General features: G+C 48.9%; 1 protein-coding gene across 5 annotated transcripts in view; it reads left to right on the top strand.

Moving 5' to 3' along the window:
* Nucleotides 1-21,264, top strand: part of TNS1 (tensin 1) — a 225,321-nt gene that overhangs the window by 59,221 nt on the left and 144,836 nt on the right. The gene's annotated exons all lie outside the window — the stretch shown is intronic.

Genomic DNA, 21,264 nt, shown 5'->3' with positions numbered 1-21,264 from the left:
GGGGGGGGGGGCGCTGAAGGAAAGGGAGAGGGAGAGGGAGTCTTAAACTGACTCCGTGTTGAGTGCAGAGCCTGACATGGGCTCGATCCCATGACCCTGAGATCATGAGCTGGGCTGAAACCAAGCATCAGACGCTCAACCGACGGCGCCATCCAGATGCCCCGGTTGACTCTTCTCCCTGGCTTATTTCACTCAACATTCTGTCCTTGCATATTACAGCGGCTCATTCTTTTTGACTGCTATGTTGTATTCCAGCCTATGAACAAACCAGTTTGTTTATCCATCCCACTGTTGATTGCTGTTTGGGTTATTTGCAGTTTGGGGCTATTCTGAACAGACGTGACTAGAAACGTTTAATCATCTCTATTGACACAGAATTTTGTAATACACAAACATCTTCATTCACCTTCTCGGTTCTGTGAGGTGGGCTGGGCTCATGGCAGCCCTGTTTTATAGATCCAAAACAGGAGCCTGGGGAAGGTAGCCGACTCAGCTAAGGTCCAGAGGCTTTCTACATGATTCTAGCACTGCCCTAATCTATGGGTGGGGAGCAGGTGAGAAGGGAAGAGAGTGAGACAGACAGAGAGGGGGCTGGTTTGGGCACTGGAGAGTCACCCCAGTGGATGGAAGTGCCACCCTCCACTTTCCAACTCCGAATCCCTTGAAGGAGGCAGTTCCGAGCCTCCTTAGTCCCCATCCCTCTGCCTCATGGGGTCCTTATCTGTCCCCAGTTGCTTCTCTCCTGTTGAGGGTTAAAGTGGATGGTCCAGGATTTGTCTTCCACTTTTATTCCAGCAAACGCACAGTGTATATACACACGGCAAATTTTCTTCCGTTTTGTGTTTCTTCTCGCTCCCCCACTCTAGGATTCCACAACTTCCAGGTGCATTTTATCAAACTAGCTAACTCTCATCTATTTATCTATTATTTTAAAGGGAACTTGTAAATTTAGAGTTGTCTTAGATTTACAGAAAAGTTGCAAAGATGATCCGAGGAGTACCCACGTAGCCCACACCATTTCCCTAAGCCCTAATATGTTTTTTTTTTAAAAAAGATTTTTATTTATTTGACAGAGAGAGAGAGATCACAAGTAGGCAGAGAGGCAGTCAGAGAGAGGAAGGGAAGCAGGCCCCCTGCTGACCAGAGAGTCCGACATGGGGCTCGATCCCAGGACCCTGAGATCATGACCCTAGCCAAAGGCAGAGGCTCAACCCACTGAGCCACCCAGGCGCCCCACCCTAATATGTTTTTGAGAAATGCTTTTCTCGCTCCTGATTTGCCCTTTGTTTAAAATAGTAGTTCCAGATGAAAAATGCTGCTCCTTCCAGCAGAATGCTCATTCCAGGTCAGATGTGAATGAAAGGAAGGTACCAGGCGACTGCTGGGCAGGCAAACTGTCCCCACCTCAGCCTCCAGCCCCCACTCATCTCCTGTTTCTCTCTTTCTCTTTCTCCTTCCCTCTTCCCAGACCCTGGCTCTTCCCTGTCCCGAGCACCAGCAATGACTTGGTCTTCTCTCCTGTACCAGAGGGGTTTAAATCCCATCCTTTAAGCTTGAAAGGAAAGGAAATCCTATAATGAACCCCCACCTTCAGTCTTACGACACGCCACCTTTCCCACTCTCATAAACACACCTGCTTGTGTTTCCTTCGTGGTTGTACTGGAGGCTTGGGGTACTTTCCTGCTCCGGGGTATAGCTGGACTGGGGGAGGCTCGCAGCCCCAGGACCCATCCGTTGTTCTTTGGCCTTGAAGGCAGAGTATTGCATTTAAATCCTGACTGCATCCCCTAATTGGTTGTGTGACCTTGGGCAAGTTCCTTAACCTTTCTGTGCGCCAGGTCCCTCATATGACGGGGATGAGAGTAGGACCTATCTTGTAGGGCTCTCGGGAGTACTGAGAGTGATGACCCAACTATAATGCCACGTTCAAGATCAAGTGGTGAAAAAGTTGCCAATATTTATTATTTTGTATTCCTCCTGCCTTCTCCTAACTCCTGGAAGGTGGGGAAAATCTGAGTGACCAACATAGGGCAAAGTGTGGACTCGGCAAGATACTTGCTTATGTGTTTCTTCTCTTCTGTCCATTATCAAGGAGGCACGAGGAAATGGTGCAGGCAAATACAATGTGTCTTTTGCTTGTTTGCTTGCCCCAGGGCTCCTGAGATTATAGCAGCGGTTCTAAAGACTTTATCTATACAGGAAAATCTCCTAGGGCGGTAATGATGCCTGGGTCCTTCTCCCCACAGTCGGATTTAGTTGCTTTGGGGCAAGATCAGGCATTGGGATTTTTAAAAGTGGCAACCAGCACTGGGAGTGTAAAATGGTACAACCATTCCGGAAAGCAGTTTGACCATTCCTTATGAAGTTACACACACACTTGCTGCCTGACGCAGCAAAGCCATTCCGAGGTATTTACCAGAGAGAAATGGAAACACGTCCGCAAAATACATGAATATGCATAGCAGCTTTATGCACAATAACCCCAAACCGGAAAAAAAAACAAATATTCAACAACAGATGGGTGGAGAAATATGTGATATTATGGGCCAATGGAAAATGACCCAGCGACGAAAAGCAACGAACTGTTGTTACACATGGCGTTGTGAGTGAATGTCGACAATACCGCTGAGGGAAGGAAGCCAGACACAGAAGTGCATGCTAGATGATTCCGTTTTTCTGAAGTTCTTGAAAGTCGGAAGCCATGGTGGCAAAAAGCGGATTAGTAGTTTTCTGGAACTGGGGGTGGTGGGAAGCTTGCCGAGGGTGTGTGGGAACTTTTTTGGGTGATAGAAATGTTCTTTATCTTGATGGTGGTGATAGTTAGGCAGATGTATACATCTGTCCAACCCCATGGACTATATCCTTAAGAGGGTTGCATTTATTGTATTTAAATTGTCTCTTGATCAAGTTGATTTAATGAACACCTTGCCAGGTAAGTCCCCTTGGCAGCCAAGTTTGAGAACCTCTGGTCTACAGTTTCTGTAGACCCGTCTCCATCATTTCTCTCTTGGTCTGGCACTGACCATCCGTGTCAGAATCTTATCGTCCCCTTGAAAAGAAACCACCCTTTCCCCCCACCTCTGCCCCAGTCCTGGGCAAGCAGTGATTTACTTTCCATCCCAACATACTTCCCTGTTCTGGAGATTTCATATGAATGGAACAATAGAAATGTATGGCTTTCGTGACTGGCTTCTTTCACTTAGCGTAATGTTTTAAAGACTCATCCTTTTCGTGGCTGAATAATATTCCGTCACGAGAGTCTACCACATTTTGTTTACCCATGCATCAATGGGTGGACATTTGGGTTGTTTCCATCTTCGATTATCATGAATAACGCTGTCATGAATATTCATGTCCAAGTCTTTCTGTGACTGTATGTTTTCATTTCTCCTGGATGCCTTAAAAACCACAGGTGTGAACTGCACAGGTCCACTTTATACCCAGATTTTGGAAGGATGGTAAATGTATTTTCTCTTCCTTATGAGGTTTTTGTTAACATTTTCTTTCCTCTAGCTTATTTTATTGTAAGACTACCGTATGTAATATATATGCCATGTAAAATATGTGCCAATTTCAATGAAAAAAATGTGTTAACTGACTTGATGTTATCGGTGAGGTTTCTCAGTCAACAGTAGGTTATTAGTAGTTAAGTTTTGGGGGAGTCAAAAGTTAAATGGGGATTTTCACTGCTCAGACTGTTGGTGCCCCTAACCCCCTCAAGGGCCAATTGTATGTGCCTAGGAGTGGAATGGCAGGGTCGTACGGTAATTCTGCTTAACTTTTGGAGGAACTGCTAGATTGTTTTTCAAAGTAGCTTCTATTAGTTTTCTACGTCTGCTGTAACAAAGAATTACAAACTTGTGACTTTAAACAACAGAAATTTATGGGGGCTGGAAGTCCAAAAGCAAGGTGTTGGCAGGGCCACGCTCCTCTAATAGGTGTAGAGGAGATCATTTCTTGCCTCTCCCTAGTGCCTGGGGGTTTGCTGGCGATCCGTGGTACTTCTCGTCTTAAAGCAGCATCTCCCCAGTCTTCTGTCTTCGTGTGGTATTTTCCCTGTATGTCTTCACATTGTCTTCCCTCTGTGTCTGCCCGTCTCCAGTATCCAGTAACCAGGCATGCTGGATTAGGGCTCACAAGAAGAAGCTGACTTTAACTTGATTATCTCTGTAAAAAACCTACTTCTGCATAAGGTCATGCTCTCAGATGCTGGGGATTGGGACCTCAACATATCGTTTTAGAGGGACACAGTCCAGCCCATGACATAGCTGCGCCATTTTACTTCCTCACCAGCAATGGGGGAAGGTTATGATTTCTCTCCATCCTCGTCGCAGCTTATCTGACTTTTTGATTATAGCCATCCTAGTGGATAGGAAGTGACCTCTCATTGTGGTTTTGCTTTGATTTCCCTGATGACTAGTGATGCTGAGCATCTTTTTTAAAATTAATTTATTTATTTTCAGCGTAACAGTACTCATTGTTTTTGCACCACACCCAGTGCTCCATGCAATACGTGCCCTCTCTATTACCCTCCACCTGGTTCCCCAACCTCCCACCCCCCGCCCCTTCAAAACCCTCAGGTTGTTTTTCAGAGTCCATAGTCTCTCATGGTTCATCTCCCCTTCCAATTTCCCTCAACTCCCTTCTCCTCTCCATCTCCCCATGTCCTCCATGTTCTTTGTTATGCTCCACAAATAAGTGAAACCATATGATACTTGACTCTCTCTGCTTGACTTATTTCACTCAGCATAATCTCTTCCAGTCCCATCCATGTTGCTACAAAAGTTGGGTATTCATCCTTTCTGATGGAGGCATAATACTCCATCGTGTATATGTACCACTCTTCCTTATCCATTCGTCCGTTGAAGGGCATCTTGGTTCTTTCCACAGTTTGGTGACCGTGGCCATTGCTGCAATAAACACAGGGGTACAGATGGCTCTTCTTTTCACTAAATCTGTATCTTTGGGGTAAATACCCAGCAGTGCAATTGCAGGGTCATAGGGAAGCTCTATTTTTAATTTCTTGAGGAATCTTCACACTGTTCTCCAGAGTGGTTGCACCAACTTGCATTCCCACCAACAGTGTAAGAGAGTTCCCCTTTCTCCACATCCTCTCCAACACACGTTGTTTCCTGTCTTGCTAATTTTGGCCATTCTAACTGGTGTAAGTTGGTATCTCAATGAGGTTTTGATTTGAATCTCCTTGATGGCTAGTGATGATGGGCATTTTTTCATGCGTCTGATAGCCATTTGTATGTCCTCATTGGAGAAGTGTCTGTTCATATCTTCTGCCCATTTTTTGATATGATTATCTGTTTTGTGTGTGTTGAGTTTGAGGAGTTCTTTATAGATCCTGGATATCAACCTTTTGTCTGTACTGTCATTTGCAAATATCTTCTCCCATTCCATGGGTTGCCTTTTTGTTTTGTTGACTGTTTCCTTTGCTGTGCAGAAGCTTTTGATCTTGATGAAGTCCCAAAAGTTCATTTTCACTTTTGTTTCCTTGGCCTTTGGAGACATATCTTGAAAGAAGTTGCTGTGGCTGATATCAAAGAGGTTACTGCCTATGTTCTCCTCTAGGATTCTGATGGATTCCTGTCTCACGTTGAGGTCTTTTATCCATTTCGAGTTTATCTTTGTGTACAGTGTCAGAGAATGGTCGAGTTTCATTCTTCTACATATAGCTGTCCAGTTTTCCCAGCACCATTTATTGAGGAGACTGTCTTTTTTCCATTGTAAATTTTTTCCTGTTTTGTCGAAGATTATTTGACCATAAAGTTGAGGGTGCATATCTGGGCTCTCCACTCTGTTCCACTGGTCTATGTGTCTGTTTTTATGCCAGTACCACGCTGTGCTGAGCATCTTCTCATGCGTTTATTAGTCATTAGTGTATCTTTGGAGAAATGTCTATTCAGATTCTTTGCCCACTTAAAAAATTGGGTTGTCTTTATTATTGAGTTGTAAGTTTTGTTTTTATGTTCATGATACAGGTCCCTTATCAGATATGATTTAAGGTATTTTTTCCTATTCTGTGGGTTGTCCTTTCACTTTGTAGCACAAAAGTGCAAAATTTTGATACAGTCTGTTATATATATATATTTTTTATGACTTTTGCTTTTGGTGTCATACCTAAGAATTCATTGCCAAATCCAAGGTCATGAAGATTTGACCCTATGTTTTCTTCGAAAAATTTAATAGTGTTGGCTCTTGCAGTTAGGTCTTTCATCCATTGTGAGTTATTTTTAAAAAATATTTTATTTATTTATTAGAGAGAGAGAGATCATGGGTGAGTGCGTGAGTGGGGAGTTGGGTGGGGTAGACAGGGGTGGTGAGGGAGAGGGAGAAGCAGACTCCCTGCTGAGCAGGGAGCCAGACGTGAGGCTTGATCCTAGGACTCTGAGATCATGACATGAGCCAAAGGCAGACACTTAACCCACTGAGCCACCCAGACACCCTGAGTTAATTTTTATATAGGGTATGAGGTAAGCGCCCAACTGCATTCCTTTGTATGTGGCTAACCAGTTGTCCCAAAACTATTTGTTGAAAAGACTGTTCTTTCCCCACTGAATGATCTTGGCAGCCCTGTCAAAAAATCAATTGACTATGGGTGTGTGGGTTTATTTCTGGATTTGATTCTATTTCATTGATACATATGGCTATCCTTATGCTAGTAGCACACTATTCTGATTACTGTTGCTCCATAGTAAGTATTAAAATTGGGAACTGTGAGTCTTCTTTTTGAAGATTGCTTGGGCTGTTCTGGGTCCCTGAGTTTTAGGATCAGCCTATCAATTTCTGCAAAGCAACCTGTTGGGATTCTAATAGGGATTGCATTGAATTTAACCTATCCATCCGGGGAGTATTACTATTTTAACGATATTGAGTCTTCCGAGCCATGAGCGTGGGATGTCTTTCCACTTATTTAGAACTTCTTTAATTTCTTCCAACATGGTTTTGTAGTTTTCAGAGTATGTTTTGTAAAATGTATTCCTAAGTCTTTTATTCTTTTCAATGGAAGAAATGGAATTTCTTTAAAAGGAATTGTTTCCTTAATTTCATTTTCAGATGGCTGTATAGAAATACATGTATAGTGTGTAGAAATACAACAGATTTTTGAACACTGGAGATTTATCCTGTAACCTGATGAATTCATTAGTTCTAATAGTTTTTATTTTTTATTTTATTTATTTATTTTTATTAACATATGATGCATTAACTGAGGGTTGCTGGGGGGAGAGAGCTAGGGAGAGGGGGGTGGGGTTATGGACACTGGGGAAGGTATGTGCTATGGTGAGTGCTGTGAAGTGTGTAAACCTGGCGATTCACGGACCTGTACCCCTGGGGCTAAGAATACATTATATGTTAATAAAAAAATAAAAAATTAAAAAAAAAGGATGCATTATTTGCTTCAGGGGAGTTCTAATAGTTTTTAAGTGAATTATTTAGGGTTTTCAATATATGAGGTCATGTAATCTGTGGATAGAGGTGGTTTCACTCCTTCCTTTTCATCCTGGATGTTTTTGATTTCTTATCCCCTTCATCCCCCCAGTTTGCTGACAAGAACCTCCCATACCGTCTTGATCAGAAGTAGCAAGAGCAGAAATCTTAATCTCATTCTTGGCTTTAGGGGAGAGCATGCAGTCTTTCACCGTTAAGCATGATGATGGCTGTGGGGTTTTTTTGTGATACCTTTTGTTAGGGGCATTTCCTTCTATTTTTAGTTCACCGAGTGTTTTTTTATAAATCAGGAGATATTACTGGATTTTGTCAAAATCTCCTTCTTCATCTATTGAGGTGATCAGTGGTTTTGTTTTTTCTATTCCTTTGATATGGATTGTATCAAGGAATTTAGTTATGGAATGGGATTACTCTAGTTGATTTTCAGGTGTGAAAACAGCCCTGCATTCCTGGGGCAAATCCCATTTGGTCATGGTGTATAATTATTATTAAATGTAGCTGGCTTTATTTTTTAGTGTTTTTTTGAAGGTTTTTGTGTCTTTGTTCATAACAGATATTGGTTTTTAGTTTTCTTTCTCTTATAACATCTTTGGTTTTGGCATCAAGGTAATACTGGCCTCACAGAATGAGTTGGAGAGTGTTTGCTCCTTTTCCAACTTTTGAAAGAGTTTGGGAAGAATTAATATTGATTCTTCTTTAAATGTTTGGTAGAATTCACATGTGAAACAGTTTGAGTCTGGGCTTTTTTTTTTTTTTAAGATTTTATTTATTATTTATTTGACAGACAGAGATCACAAGTAGGCAGAGAAGCAGAGAGAGAGGAGGAAGCAGGCTCACTGCTGAGCAGAGAGCCCGATGCGGGGCTCGATCCCAGGACCCTGAGATCATGACCTGAGCCGAAGGCAGAGGCTTTAACCCACTGAGCCACCCAGGCGCCCCGGGGCTTTTTTTTTTTTTGTGGGCAGTTTTTTGATTGTGAGTTCAATCTCTTCACTTGTTAGGGGTCTCTTCAGGTTTTCTGTTTTCTCTTCAGTCAGTTTTGGAAGTTTGTGTCTTTTCTAAAATATGATTTTATTTATTTACATATGAAAGAGAGAGAGAGAGAGAGAGAAGAGCAAAGGGAGAGGGAGAGAGAATCCCAAGCAGACTCTATGCTGAGCGTGGAGCCAATGTGGGTCTCGATCTCATGACCCCGAGATCATGACCTGAGCTGAGATTAAGAATCAGACGCTTAGGGGCTCCTGGGTGGCTCAGTGGGTTAAAGCCTCTGCCTTTGGCTCAGGTCATGATCCCAGTGTCCTGGGATCGAGCCCCACATTGGGCTCTCTGCTCCACAGGGAGCCTGCTTCCTCCTCTCTCTCTGCCTGCCTGCCTCTCTGCCTAGTTGTGATTTCTCTCTGTCAAAAAAAAAAAAAAAAAAAAGAATCAAATGCTTAACCGACTGAGCTATGCAGGCGCCGCAGGACATTTGTGTCTTTTTAGGAATTTGTCCATTCCTCTTGTCTATCTAATTTATTGGCGTATGATTGTAGTCTTCCTTCACGATTCTTTTTACTTCCATGAGGTCGGCAGGAACATCTGTTCCATTTCTGATTCTAGTACTTTGGGTCTTCTCTCTTTTGTTCTTGGTCGGTCTACCTAAACGCTTGTAAACTTTGTTGGCCTTTTCAGGGACCCTACTTTTTCCCTCTTACTTTTACGGGATTCTTCATTGCAATCACTCTGTTTGTGGCCACTGTTTCTTGAATGTCCTCTGCGTGGCGGCTACGTGACACTCGACTCCTTTTGTCCTTGAGAAAACACACCGAAAGCAGATGTCGTTGGATGTACTGAAAGAATACCGAGGTGAAACTCTGGGAAGCTGAGGCTCCCAAGCCTGATGACTTTTCCCTGCAGCGGGCGCCCGCCCCATTCTGCTTTTAGCCTCTACCATCCGTGGCTGAGGCCTGTTTTCCGATTTCTACGGGGGAAGAGCCATGGGTCACTCTTCCCTCACTTCTCCTGTCAGCGGGCCCCGCATCACCTGGTGAGCCTGTTAAGCATGTTCCTGCCTCCCTCAGCTTTGGTTCAGTGAGCCTGGACTCAGGTCCAGGGATACATAGTACTACGTAACGTCCCCAAAGATTCTGATGCTGGGGTTCCCTGACAGCACCCGAGTCACCCGTGTTTGCCCTGGGTACTCCTCAGCTTTCCCGGGTTTACGTTCCCCAGGAAGCCACTGGTTCCTCTGGGCTCTGTGTTCTCCTGGCTTCCACTCCTCCCTGGGTTGCGGGTCAAGGATAACGTAGGTCTTGGGTGGGAAGTTGTTTCCTTGCTGCGCTATAAAAATTTGCAAGAAGTTGTACGTTCTTATACCCCCGCCCACCCCCGCTCCATCTTCCTAAAGTTCTCTCTGAGGTAATAGCATGTAGGACCTTCAGGGGTTAATAAGTGAGCTTGGGGCATGTGTCCTAGCAGTGAGTACGCGCACGCACACACATACACACGCCTGCGGGGAGGGGGTGAGGCAGGGAGGGCCTTGTTGGGGGGAGAAGAAAGTGACACTGAGCTTCTCATTTTCCTGGAATGTGGCTCCCCAAAGGTCTCATAGTTTGCAGTGTTTCTGACTCTGGGGCTGTGTAAACATCCCATAGGGGATTGCTGCCTCGAGGGAACAGAGGACTTAGAAAGGGGGAGGGTGCAAGCCCAGAGCAGGGAGAGAGGGCGAATGGGAGTTGGAGACTTGGAGCCAGAGAGGGGGAAGGAGAGGGAAACCTTGGGGTCCTGTTGAGACAGGACGTGTGGTGAAATATGTGGGAGGGAACAGAGGCCAGCAGTTTCCCACTGAAAGTGTGAGGGATCTGGTGAGGCCTGGGGTCCGTGGTGTGGGGCGGAGGGCAGAAGGCCTGGCGCAGATGGGGAAGCTTGTCCATGCTGCGGGAGGGAACAGGGTGACTCCTAGATCCCTGGCCCATACCAGCCTCCTCCACTGCTTCCAGCTTTTAGTGTGAGGGTTTACGGTCTCTGCTGGAGCCGGCTAGGCAGAGAGGGTGAGGGAGAAGTGGGCTCCCCACTCCTGGGGCACAGTGAGCCCCTGCCTCCTGGGGTCCTGAGCTGCCTTCCCAGAACCCAGCATTCTTTCCTGCATGGCTCTCCCTAGCGGCCAGGACTGTCTTAACCTTCTGAGCCTCCCGGGTCACTGACCTCGAGCAGTTTCCAGAGCCTGTCTGTCCCAAGGAGGGACGCTGCGGAGTTGGAGCTCCTCTGGCCTTGGGATCAGGTAGATCTTGACTCTGCCATTTATGTGAGCTGTGTCATATCAGACAAGCCACTCAACCTCCGAAATCTGCTTTCCTCATCAATATAGAACTGGTGACATTGATATCAGCCAACCTTGCAGGGTTGATGTGAGGATTAGAGAAAATGGATTTGGTAAGATCCTGGCATGTGATAGGCTCTTTCTCAATACATGGTAACTCATATTTTATTCTGTTATTCTGAGACCCAAGGATAACAGACAGCCAAGTGCCCCAGAAATCTACCAGCTCACAGGTCTGGCCAGCTCCACCACAATGAGCATGGTCCACACCCCTTCCCCCTCCCCCACACTGGTTCCTCTGCCTGGGTCACCTGCTGGCCCCCCTTTCCTGTGCCCTGCTTTGCCCTGCCTCTGAGGACCTCTGAGGCCCCGCCCCCTCTTCTCTGAGGGTTCTGGCCTCTGGCTGATGAGTGACTTGGTCACTCATCATTTGTCCCCTGTAGCTGGCAAGTAGGCTGGGATGTTCGTGGGGGGCCATTAGGAAGAGAGGGATATGTATGTCCTGAGGCAGAAGAAAGCTCTGAGTGAGTCACAGATTAACCCCCTGGCCGGCTTCCACCTGCTGGGCCTGGGCACCCAAGCGAGGGTGTCCAGAGGTGTCTGGGTTCAAACTGGGTTCTGTGGAAGGAAACCAGGAGGAGGGTCACTCATGGGTCATGCGTGGTTGGAGGGACAGCAGAAAGGCTCCAGTGCCCTAGGAAGAGCACACCGGCTTGAATTCCACCCAAGTGCCTGGCTTACAAAGATCCCCTATCCTGGCATGGACAGGAACCATTTCATCTAATCCTCACAATAACACAAAAAGGTAGGCATTACGGTAATCCCCTAGGGCCCAGAGGAGGAGACAGGCTGGGATGGTTGAGCCGCCTGCTCACCCAGCTGGGAAGGTGGTGGAACTCGGGCCCAGGAATAGAATCCAAACTTAGGGAGAGCCTCGAGGAGAGAGTCTGACCTGTATACAGTCTAGTGAGAAACCTGATCCGTTTCTGAGTTTTCTTCTTCAGCACGCCCTTTGTGATGGGCTTCTGATCTGTCCCTGCCTTGTCACATAAGGGTTAAATGAGTGAATGCCTAGACAGTGCTCAGAGTGGTCATGAATCCCAGCATTTTGTGTCATTGTCACTGCCTTGGGAGTGCGGTCCCAGACAGAGGCTGCCGGGTTGGGTGGAGGGAATTCTGTATGACCAAGCCAGCTTTAATCTTCAGGGAAGACAATGAGTCTTCCCCCCATGGACCCCATGGTCCCCCATGGACCAGGATGTCTGGTGAGATGGTAAGCTCTTAGCAGCCATGTTGTGCTGTGCAGAGGGAAGCTGGACTGGGGGTAGTCAAGGTCTCTTTTGTTTTTGAGGTTTGGGAGTTTGGGAGTCTGAGCTGGATTTGTTCCCTGCTTCCCTTGTTTATAGTGGAGTGACTTGGGGTCATTTACTGCAGATTCTCAGTTTCCTCATCTGTAAACTGAGGTCATAAAGACCTTCCGGCAGGATTATAGTGAGGATGAAATTAGTCAATATGGTGCGTGCTTTCAGCTCCTGGTGCTTAGTGACCTGTGACCCATGACATCTATGGTGGTGGTGGTGGTGTCATGGTCGTTAGCCAGGTCTGGCTCTCTCTGGGTGAGGGTCCCAGAGCTGGGAGGCCCATGTACTCTGTGTCTCCTTATCCAGAGGCCAGATCTGTGTGCTATATGCACCCTGAGCAGCCTGCCTTCTTCCTTCTCTCATCTGAGCATCCCTCCTCTGATTCGTTGAGGCATCTGGGGCCTTCCCACATCGAATCCCTCTTTCTTCGCAAAGACCTAATTCTTTAACTGCCCTCTGGCTCTCATTCTGACCCTTAATCTGTGTCTTCTTTAGAACTCACTTAAGAAAAATTCTTTTTTTTGAAATGATTTTAAACTTACGGAAGGTTTGCCAAAATAGTTCAGAGTTCCCATATGCCCTTCATTCAACTTCCCCAAATGTTGACAGCTTTACAGATCTATTGCGTAATGATCGAAACCAGGAAATTAACACTGATGGGATGCTGTTACTAATCCACAGATCTTAGCAGAGTTCGCTGGGTTTTTCCAGCGCCACCCCTTTCCGGATCCCAGACCCATGTCAGGATCCCACATTGCATTTAGCTGTCTGCCGGCTTAGCCTCCACCCAGCTGGGATAGTTCGGCAGTCCCTCTCTGTCTCTCATGACTTGGGCACTTTTGAAGAATACGTGTCAGATATTTTTTAGACTGTCTCTTAGTTTGAGTTTATTTGAGTCTATGTTTCCATCACTCCTTCTACATGGATGGATGGAATTCGACTGTTCTTTCACATTCTACTGTCCTTATCCAGCCCACTGTCCAGCCCTTATTGTTTTATTCAGTTATTTGTTTATGTCAGTATGGAACCTGGATATTCACTTTTTAAAAAAAAGTTGTAACCCAATGCTATTATTATTATTATTATTGCTATTTGGTCAAATTGACCCTGCCACGGCCATTGGGAGTTTACGTTGGTAGGAGTCACGTTTTTAACATCCTATTTGCATCCAGGGTTCTCCCCAGAAGCGCCCAGTAGGAGGTGTCCACAGACATACCTCTTTATAGTGCGCTTTGCCGGGATTGCCTTTTTCATCCCCCCACCCATTGGAGGTTTAAGACTTCAGTGGGGAAAGTAGCCGCAGACGTGGTGGAAATGGCAGGAGAACTGAGTTCGCCACAGAGCCTGAAGATGTGCGGGGCCTGGCTGCCAGCTCGTGATCAAACTTGAGCGGGCGGGGAGTTGCTTCTTGTGGACGAACAAACAAAGCAGTTTCTTGAGAGGGTGTCTGTTCCCGGTGAAGATGCCGTGGGGATGTTGGAAAGGCCACAGAGGATTCAGAATCATGCACACACTTAGTGGACAAAGCAGAAGCAGTTTCGAGAGGATTGGCTCCAGTGATAAAATAAGTCATGCTATGGGTAGATGCTCTCAGACAGTGTCAGAGGAATGGTCCATGAAAGGAAGAGTCCATCGCGGTGGCTAACGTTATTGTCTTATTTTGCAAAATTACCATGGCCTCGCCAGTCTTTGGCAGCCCCCGCCCGGATCGGTCAGCTGCCATCAGCACGGAGGCAAGACCCTGCATGGGGCGGGAAGGTGACTTGCTGAAAGCTCAGGTGATGATTAGCCTTTTTTAGCCATTAAGTATTTTTTAAATACTTTGAATTTTTAGACATAAGGCTTTCGCACACTTATTATAGTCTCGTGTAAATGTAACTTTTACCTTTGATATGCACTGGGAAACCAAAAAAGTCATCTGACGGGCTCTACTGGGGCAATTGGCTCTATTATGGTAGTCTAGAATTGAATTTGCATCATCTCTGAGCTATGCCGGTGTGTATATTATGAGATTTTATTTGAAGGCAGTGGCTCACGTGGCAGCGGGGACTGGCCGGTGTGGGATCTCTAGAGCAGGCCAGTGGTCTAGCCAATCAGATAGAAACTGGTGTTGCTTCCTGGGGGCAGAATTTCTTCTCTGGGAAGCCTTAGTTTTTGTTCTTTGCACCTTCAATTGATGGGAGGAGACCTGTCCTCATGATGGAGAGCAATCTCCTTTACTCAAGGTCAAGTGATTGTAGATGTTAACAGTCCTCAGACAACGTCCAGATTGTGTTTGGTTAAATCACAGGGTACTGTGGCTGAGACAAGTTCATGCAGATGGACCTCACAGTCACCCATTCTGCAGGAAGCACGACAGTCACTTAGCTTCTCATTTGTCAAGGTAGGTAGAGAGATGGAGAATATAGGGGCCCCACCAGGCTGATCTGGGATGGAGGTCTGCGCTTCCGATCTGGGCCTTGTTAGTCTGCAGATTTGGTCTTTGACTGTTGCCCTCTGTGAGATTTGAGCAGATCCCTCCATTCCTCTGTAAAATGCAAGAGTCATTTTTATTCTCTGGGAGCTGGGGGGGATCAGAGGAAGGATTTTGAATGTCTCCTCAGAAGCCTTAGTGGGAACACACCCTCCACGGGGCTTGGCTTCTGCTGCCTTCTGGGACGTGTGGCCAGTCTTCTGGGGACACACAGGGTACCTTCCCTTCTGGGAGAGGAGACGTTGGCAGCCATAGTCTGTCTGGTGTCTGATCGCTATGGGAGACAGTAATCAGAGTCATCAAAGTGGGCTAGCCACAGAGCACAGGCAGGAGTTGTGGCTATGAGGGTGTGTGTGTGTGTGTGTGTGTGTGTGTGTGTGTGTGTTTGTGTGCGTGTTGTGAGAGAGAGAGAGAGAGAAAGAAATACCCTGTTAGGGCCTTGGGTCACTTGCCCTCCTTCTTTCCATAAGGGGAAACTGAGGCCCAGGGTGGTTCTAGCTCCACTAGAGGAGTGGGCATGACCCCAGTCACTGAGGGGACCCAGAAAACTTTCTTGGTCTTGGTGGAGGACAGCCTAGGAGGAGACAGGTTGAAATGGCAGTTGGAGTGAGTTGGGTTCATTCTGGGGGGGCTGTCTTCTGGGGGTGGGGAGGCAGGAAAGGGGCACCAGGGGCCCAAAGGAGCAGCTGGGGCCCCTTGATTGGAATGTCAGGAATAGAAGTGGTTGTATTTTGGCGGGGGAGGGTCAAGCTGTCCTGACCTGGCAAACCAGTGCAGGCCAACCAAGCCTCCTTAAGACCATAGCCTTTCTCACACTGACACCCCCCCCATCCCCGCCCAGGCAGCGACCCCCATGTGTGGCCTCTGGGGCATGGAGGAGACCTAGGAGTTGGGGACTGGTGTCAGTGAGCGTCCTCGGGCAGTGAGCCTGACCAGCCCCAGCCTTAGTTTCCTTGACTGTCCAATGAGGATGATGAGATCTAGCTTGCTGGGTTGTTGTGACGATCTTTGGGAATGGGGCCCGCCGTGAGGTGGGTGTCCTGTTCCTGGCTGAGGCAGTGAGTGGGGGCCACCTCTGTGTGCACCTGGCTCTCCTCCTGCCCCCCACTCACGGAGAGAGTTAGTGGAGGGGCCCAGGGTGGGGGGTCTCCCAGGACACCAGCAAAGGCGTAGTTCTCTCCTGCTCTGGAGTCCACCCGCTCCTCCCGGCAGCTGCTTCTCCCCTCCCCCTCTCCGATCCCCACCACCCCCTCTCCCCCCACACGTGAGGATGATAAACACTCTGCCAGCTCCTAATAGGGCCTGACCTCAGCGGCGAGGCATCTCCCCTCGCCCCCCGCCCTCCCAGCCGCCAGCCGCATTCCTGGACAGGATGGGGTTGGGCTGTTCTCCCCTCTCAGCCTCCTTTGTCCTGTGGGCTCCTGCCCACCCTAAGGCTTCCTCTGGTCCAGGCTCCTTGAGGCCTTGAGGACCAAAGGGCCCCACTGTGGCTCTCAGACAGGATAGTTAAGGATAATAATCGCCGTGGTTATCAAAGATCAAGCAGTTAGACGCCAGGTTCCACGCTAAGCCCATTACATGGATCATGGCAGTGAATTCTTGAAACAGCCCATGAGGAAGTCATTATTGTTATTATTATTCCAGTCGTGGCTGGACGGGCAGGGGAAGGTGGGAAGGCCGGAGAAATAGGGCAGAGATCAAGCTGCTTGCCCAGGCTCACTCAGCGAATGAATGGAGCCAGAACCCCTATGTTGCTGATAACACGGGACCCCCTCCCCACAACCAGCGTTAGGCCGCCCGTCCAAGCCAGGGCCCGGGCTCCAGCCCCGAGAGCAGATGCAAGAACGGAGTGAGACTTACTTAGGAATCTGGGCCCACCTGGGGCATCTCTGCTGCCCAGAAAGATGGATGGGGATCTCCTGGGTGCGCAGGGCTTTATAGAAGCTTTGTGTCCCTCAAGCGTTCCTTCCCCTATTTCCTAGCTTTCTCAAGGTCGAACCTTGGGCAGGCAGATAGACTTGCCAAGGGCCATTACCTTAACCCCTTTGTCCTCCGGTGTGGTCCAGGCTCTGGTGCACAACGAAAGGATTCTTATATTTCCATTTCCCCCATGAACCTCACATTTGGAGAAATTGCACGCATTTCTCCATTTTTGTTAGTCAAACACATCTTGGGTACCAACTAGAGACTTCCAGGAGGCACGGAATGACCTATGTTCCCATGCTGAGTTGGTATAATTCCAGCCCAAAACTCAGAAGTGCGTTTTGAAACGGTGACCAAGGGTCCTAGCCTTCCATCTCTACCTTCCAGTCCCCCGAACTGTCTGAACTTTCTTCAGATTGCTGCAGTCCCTTTCCTGTCTGCCACTTCTAGGTAGCAACTCTGTGGACACCCAAGCCGATGGTGCAGCCCGGGGCCTATGGGCCTGCCTCTCCCTTCCTTCTCGCCCACAGCGCCTGTTGTTCCTCTCTTCCTTCCCAACTCTTTTAACACTATAGATCCTTGCTGGACCTTAGGCTCCGGCTGGGCTGGTTACCTGGCTGCCTTCTTGGTTCAGCTTCAATCCTGGGTGTCAGAGAGATGGGGGCTCAAAATCCTGATTCTGCCATGCACTGGCCTTGGGGCCCTGAGAAAGTCCCCTCTTCTCTCAGAGTCACACTTTCCCCATCTGTAAAATGGGTATGATGTTGTCTACCTCGGAGGGCTGTGTGGGGATTAGGGATGGGAGACTGTGCAAGTACAGGGCCAGGGGGTTGCCCTTGGTAGACAGCAGCCACTGTTCCCCACTGCAGTCCCTGCACTCCAGTGGCTCACGAGCATCACCCGGTCCAGCCTCTGCGGTGGTGTCTCAGGCACGCTGGCACACCTGCCTGTCCAGGATATCGGCGAGGGAGGAGTGGCTCCACCGCAGGACCCTGTGTGGCTTCCCTGGCGATGGGGAGTTTGGGTGGGCTTGGTGCTTTCCCAGTTGTACTTGGGTGCATTTCCTTTGCCATTTGATGGTTTCTGTTCTCACTAGCCTACACTATTATGGCATTAAAAAAAAAAAAAGACTTGGCTTTTATAACCTTTTGCTCATTTAAGTGATAGAATGTATAGGCTTACTCTGGGGCATCTGGGTAGCTCAGTCGTTAAGCACCTGACTCTTGGTTTCAGCTTAGGTGATGATCTCAGGGTCGTGGGATCGAGACCCGGGTCGTGCTGTGCTCAGTGGGGAGCCTGCTTCAGATTCTCTTTCCCTCTCCCTCTCGTTCTCTTTCTCTCCCAATTAAATAAATAAAATCTAAAAAAAAAAAATAATGTGTAGGCTTACTCTACAATTATATATTTTTAATTTCTTTCAATATGCAAAAGTATTAAAAGAAGATTGTTGAGCCACATTTCCAGCTAAAATCGTCTGAATACCACACTTTGGGGAATGCGGATCAGATGAGTCCCCTTCCCCTGCTGTGCGTGGGTACGTGCGTGTGTGTGTGTGTGTGTGTGTGTTTGTCAGTTTGTTATTGTGGGAGATTTAAAACATACGCAAAAGTAGTGAGAAGAGCATGATGACCCCTTTGTACCTGTGCTCCACAGCCGTGAACGCCTCTTGTTTGTGTCTCATCTGCCCCCTCCCTCCCCCCCTTATTATTTTTTTTTTTTTTTTGCTGGAGTGTTTTTAAAGCAAATCCCAGACATTATATCATTCTGCTGTAAATACTTCACTGTGTATCATTAACAGATAAGGACTTTTAATTTTAACATTACCATAATACCATTATTATAGTCAACATAATTAATAACAATTTCCTAGGAGCAGCTAAAACCTAGTGCATGTTCAATTTTCCCTGATTATCTCAAAAATGTCGTTTTGGTTGGTTTGCTTGCATCAGGCAAATGAAGGTGCAAACTCTGCTCTTGCCTGTTTTTGGAATAATCATGTGTCTACATATATTCTTGGCTCTGTCCCTTCACCAATCAGCAGAGCATCTGTGATCCCTTTTCCGATGGGTTCTCATTCCTCAGTTTGTAGCCCTGGCCTCTCCGATCCAGGTTTCTCTACAGGCTTCCAGCTGGGGTCTCTATCCAGCTGGTGTGAAATCCACAGCCCAATATCCCGCCATCTCAGCTTCCCCTCTTTGGCCTTGGCCAGCAGTTCTGCTGCCCTGTCCCCAGGAAAGAGGGGGGCTCTGGAAGGAGAGGCGGTGGAGAAAACGCAGCACCCCAGGGTGAAGCTGGGGGGGAGGGGGGAGCTCACATGCCTGTGTCCCTGAGATGTCCATGTAAGGCTGTCTGGCTTGCTCAGAGTGGGAGGGGATGGGGTGCTCAGCAGGCAACGCCGGCTGCGGGGTCACACGGCTCTGGGAAGTACAGCTGCCTTACTGAGCCAGTGGCTGGGGTGGCCAAGTCTTCATGGGGACACATCCCCTCTTTCAGCCTCACTCCCTACTGTGACCCTACCTCCTTCGCCTCTGTGCCCTCTGCCTTCATCGCCAGCCAAGGCCAGCTGGTGCCAAGCTCGGATGCTGCTCTGATCCTCCCTGATCCCATCTCCTTGGGGCTGGGAAAGTCACGCCCCAGAGTCCCCAGGGCCTGCTTCCTTCCGGTCTCCCTTTGCTTCTGAGGCCTCTGGCCTCAGCTCTGCTCCTTGGCAGGGCTGACTCCCGAGGACTGCAGGAGATAGGGATTCTAGGGTCCTCTTCTTGGCTCCCCCAGCCCAGCAAAAAGGAAACCTGGTGCCTTCGGGAAGCCACAGCCCCTCTCTGGGCCCCACTGTTCTCATATGAGAAGTGTCCAGAACAGCTCTTGACCTCATTGACTGGGTTACCGAGAGAGACACTTGAGATGTAAGGGTGTGTGTTTGTGTGTGCGGGTGTGTGTCTTCATGCACAGACTTTAGAACTGCTGCCCCAGAACTTGGTTGGGCTACGAGGTGAGAAAAAGACAGAAGTGTGGGCTGCCCGGGATTACCAGGGTACACCAGAACTTTCGTAACTGCATCTCTTATCTTTCCCTGTTGCCTTTTTCCTTTAGGGACCTCAGGTTCCTTAGCTTTGTTCTTTCTCTTTCCTGTCTGTCCTCTCTGTGTCCCTTATGGGCCCCTGAGGACTCCATATGTTCCTGTCACCCTCAGGATTCTGCCTTCTTCCCCAAGGCCCAGCCCTTCGTCCTGATCCTCCAGCCCTAAAATCCAAAGGCCTTTCCCTTTTGGCTCCATAGGTGGGGGAGCCCCTTTCTCTGTCTTCACTCCATTTCTTCCCAAACCCTCGGGGACTTGGGGATTTGAGAGCTCATAGTCTTCTGTCCCTTGTCCCGGGGACAGTCCCGACTCCTCAAGGCAGCTGCAGGTGCCCCAGAACACGTGACCCTTCTGTGGGGGTATTGCCTGCGTGTGTGTGTGACTGAGAGTCCCCTCTTGAGCCTGTAATGAACACGAGTCTTTTCCCCAAGGATGTTGCTGATCTGCATGGTGGCCCTGGAAACATGTAATTTAAGAGTCAGCTGGGAAGGGGGATGGGTTGAGGTCCGGGGAAGAGCCCTGGCTTAGGAGCTGGAAGACCTAGGTTCAATTTCAGGGTCTCTTCCTTCCTGGCAGTGGGGTCTCCGTGGACCTCGGCCCCTTCCCCTGCAGGATACGGTGATGTTGCGGAGCGGGGGTGAACGCGGCTGTGATGAGGCTCTGGCTGGTGTGTAACGAGCAAGGGAGGTGTGTGTGGGGTGTGTTTGCCGGCCCTGTAGGTTAGTCCGCATCTCAGGATGGACACACACGTCCCCTCCTTCCCTGCGTGCGTGTCTTCGTGGGGGAGACGGAGGCCCGTCATGGGCCTGGGGTCCCCGGCGAGGGGAGGGTGGCCGGCCCTCAGCCAAGGTGTGTGCACTGGCGGCGCCAGCTGCTGGGGCCCTTCCGGGACGGGGCTGCGGGTGGGTGGAATCCACGGGGGTGAGACAGCGAGGCCAGAACGTGCCGAGGATGCTTGGGGCCGCTTATCTCAGGCCTGGAATGCGCAGCAGTATTCTTAGCCACCGGCTTCTTGCCTTTGGGATAACCACCCGGGGGGCATGGCAGCCGTCTGTCCGGTTCGGCCTGCCCAGACAGTCTGCGGGGGTCTATGCCAGGCCACCCGTGGCTGGGGCTCACGGGTGTGCTTGTGTGTGTGTGTGTGTATGAGTGTGTGAGTGTGCAGGACCGTGTGGCTGTGGCTGCATATGCCCCTGCCCTGGGGGAAGCAGGAAGCCCCAAGGGGGCCTAATGAGCTGGAGGGAGGGAGAGGACAGAAGGGAGGCTGTGGAACCCACCAGGGCAAGACAGAGGCTGGGAGGTAGCGGTTGGATGTGCAGAGCGGAGAGGAGGGGTTGCTGGGGTGCTTGGTGCTCGGGGGCTGGGCTGCTCCCCTAGGTCGGAATCTCCAAGGTGGCTTGAGGCCAGTCAGCTGGTGAGCACATCGAGCCTTGTCACTCGGGCAAATGGGTCCTCCCCCCGCTCCAAGCCTCGGTGTCCTCCTCTGTTCAGGGGTCGGAGTGATAGCGCCTGCCTAGCAGAATTAACGACAGAGGGAAACATACAGGGCCTGGACCATCCTGAGAGCTTGACAGATGCTAGTCCATCCCCATCCTCATCGCGATTCTGGACTCCTCCATCTGCCCCGCATCTGGGCTTGGCAGTTGTCCTGTGGTTGGGACCTCCAGCTCATCCT

This window comes from Meles meles, chromosome 9, assembly GCF_922984935.1.
Source record: "Meles meles chromosome 9, mMelMel3.1 paternal haplotype, whole genome shotgun sequence".
Classification (NCBI taxonomy): domain Eukaryota; kingdom Metazoa; phylum Chordata; class Mammalia; order Carnivora; family Mustelidae; genus Meles; species Meles meles.
Note: the sequence above shows the minus strand (reverse complement) of the source record. Positions and strands in the feature narration are given on the sequence as shown.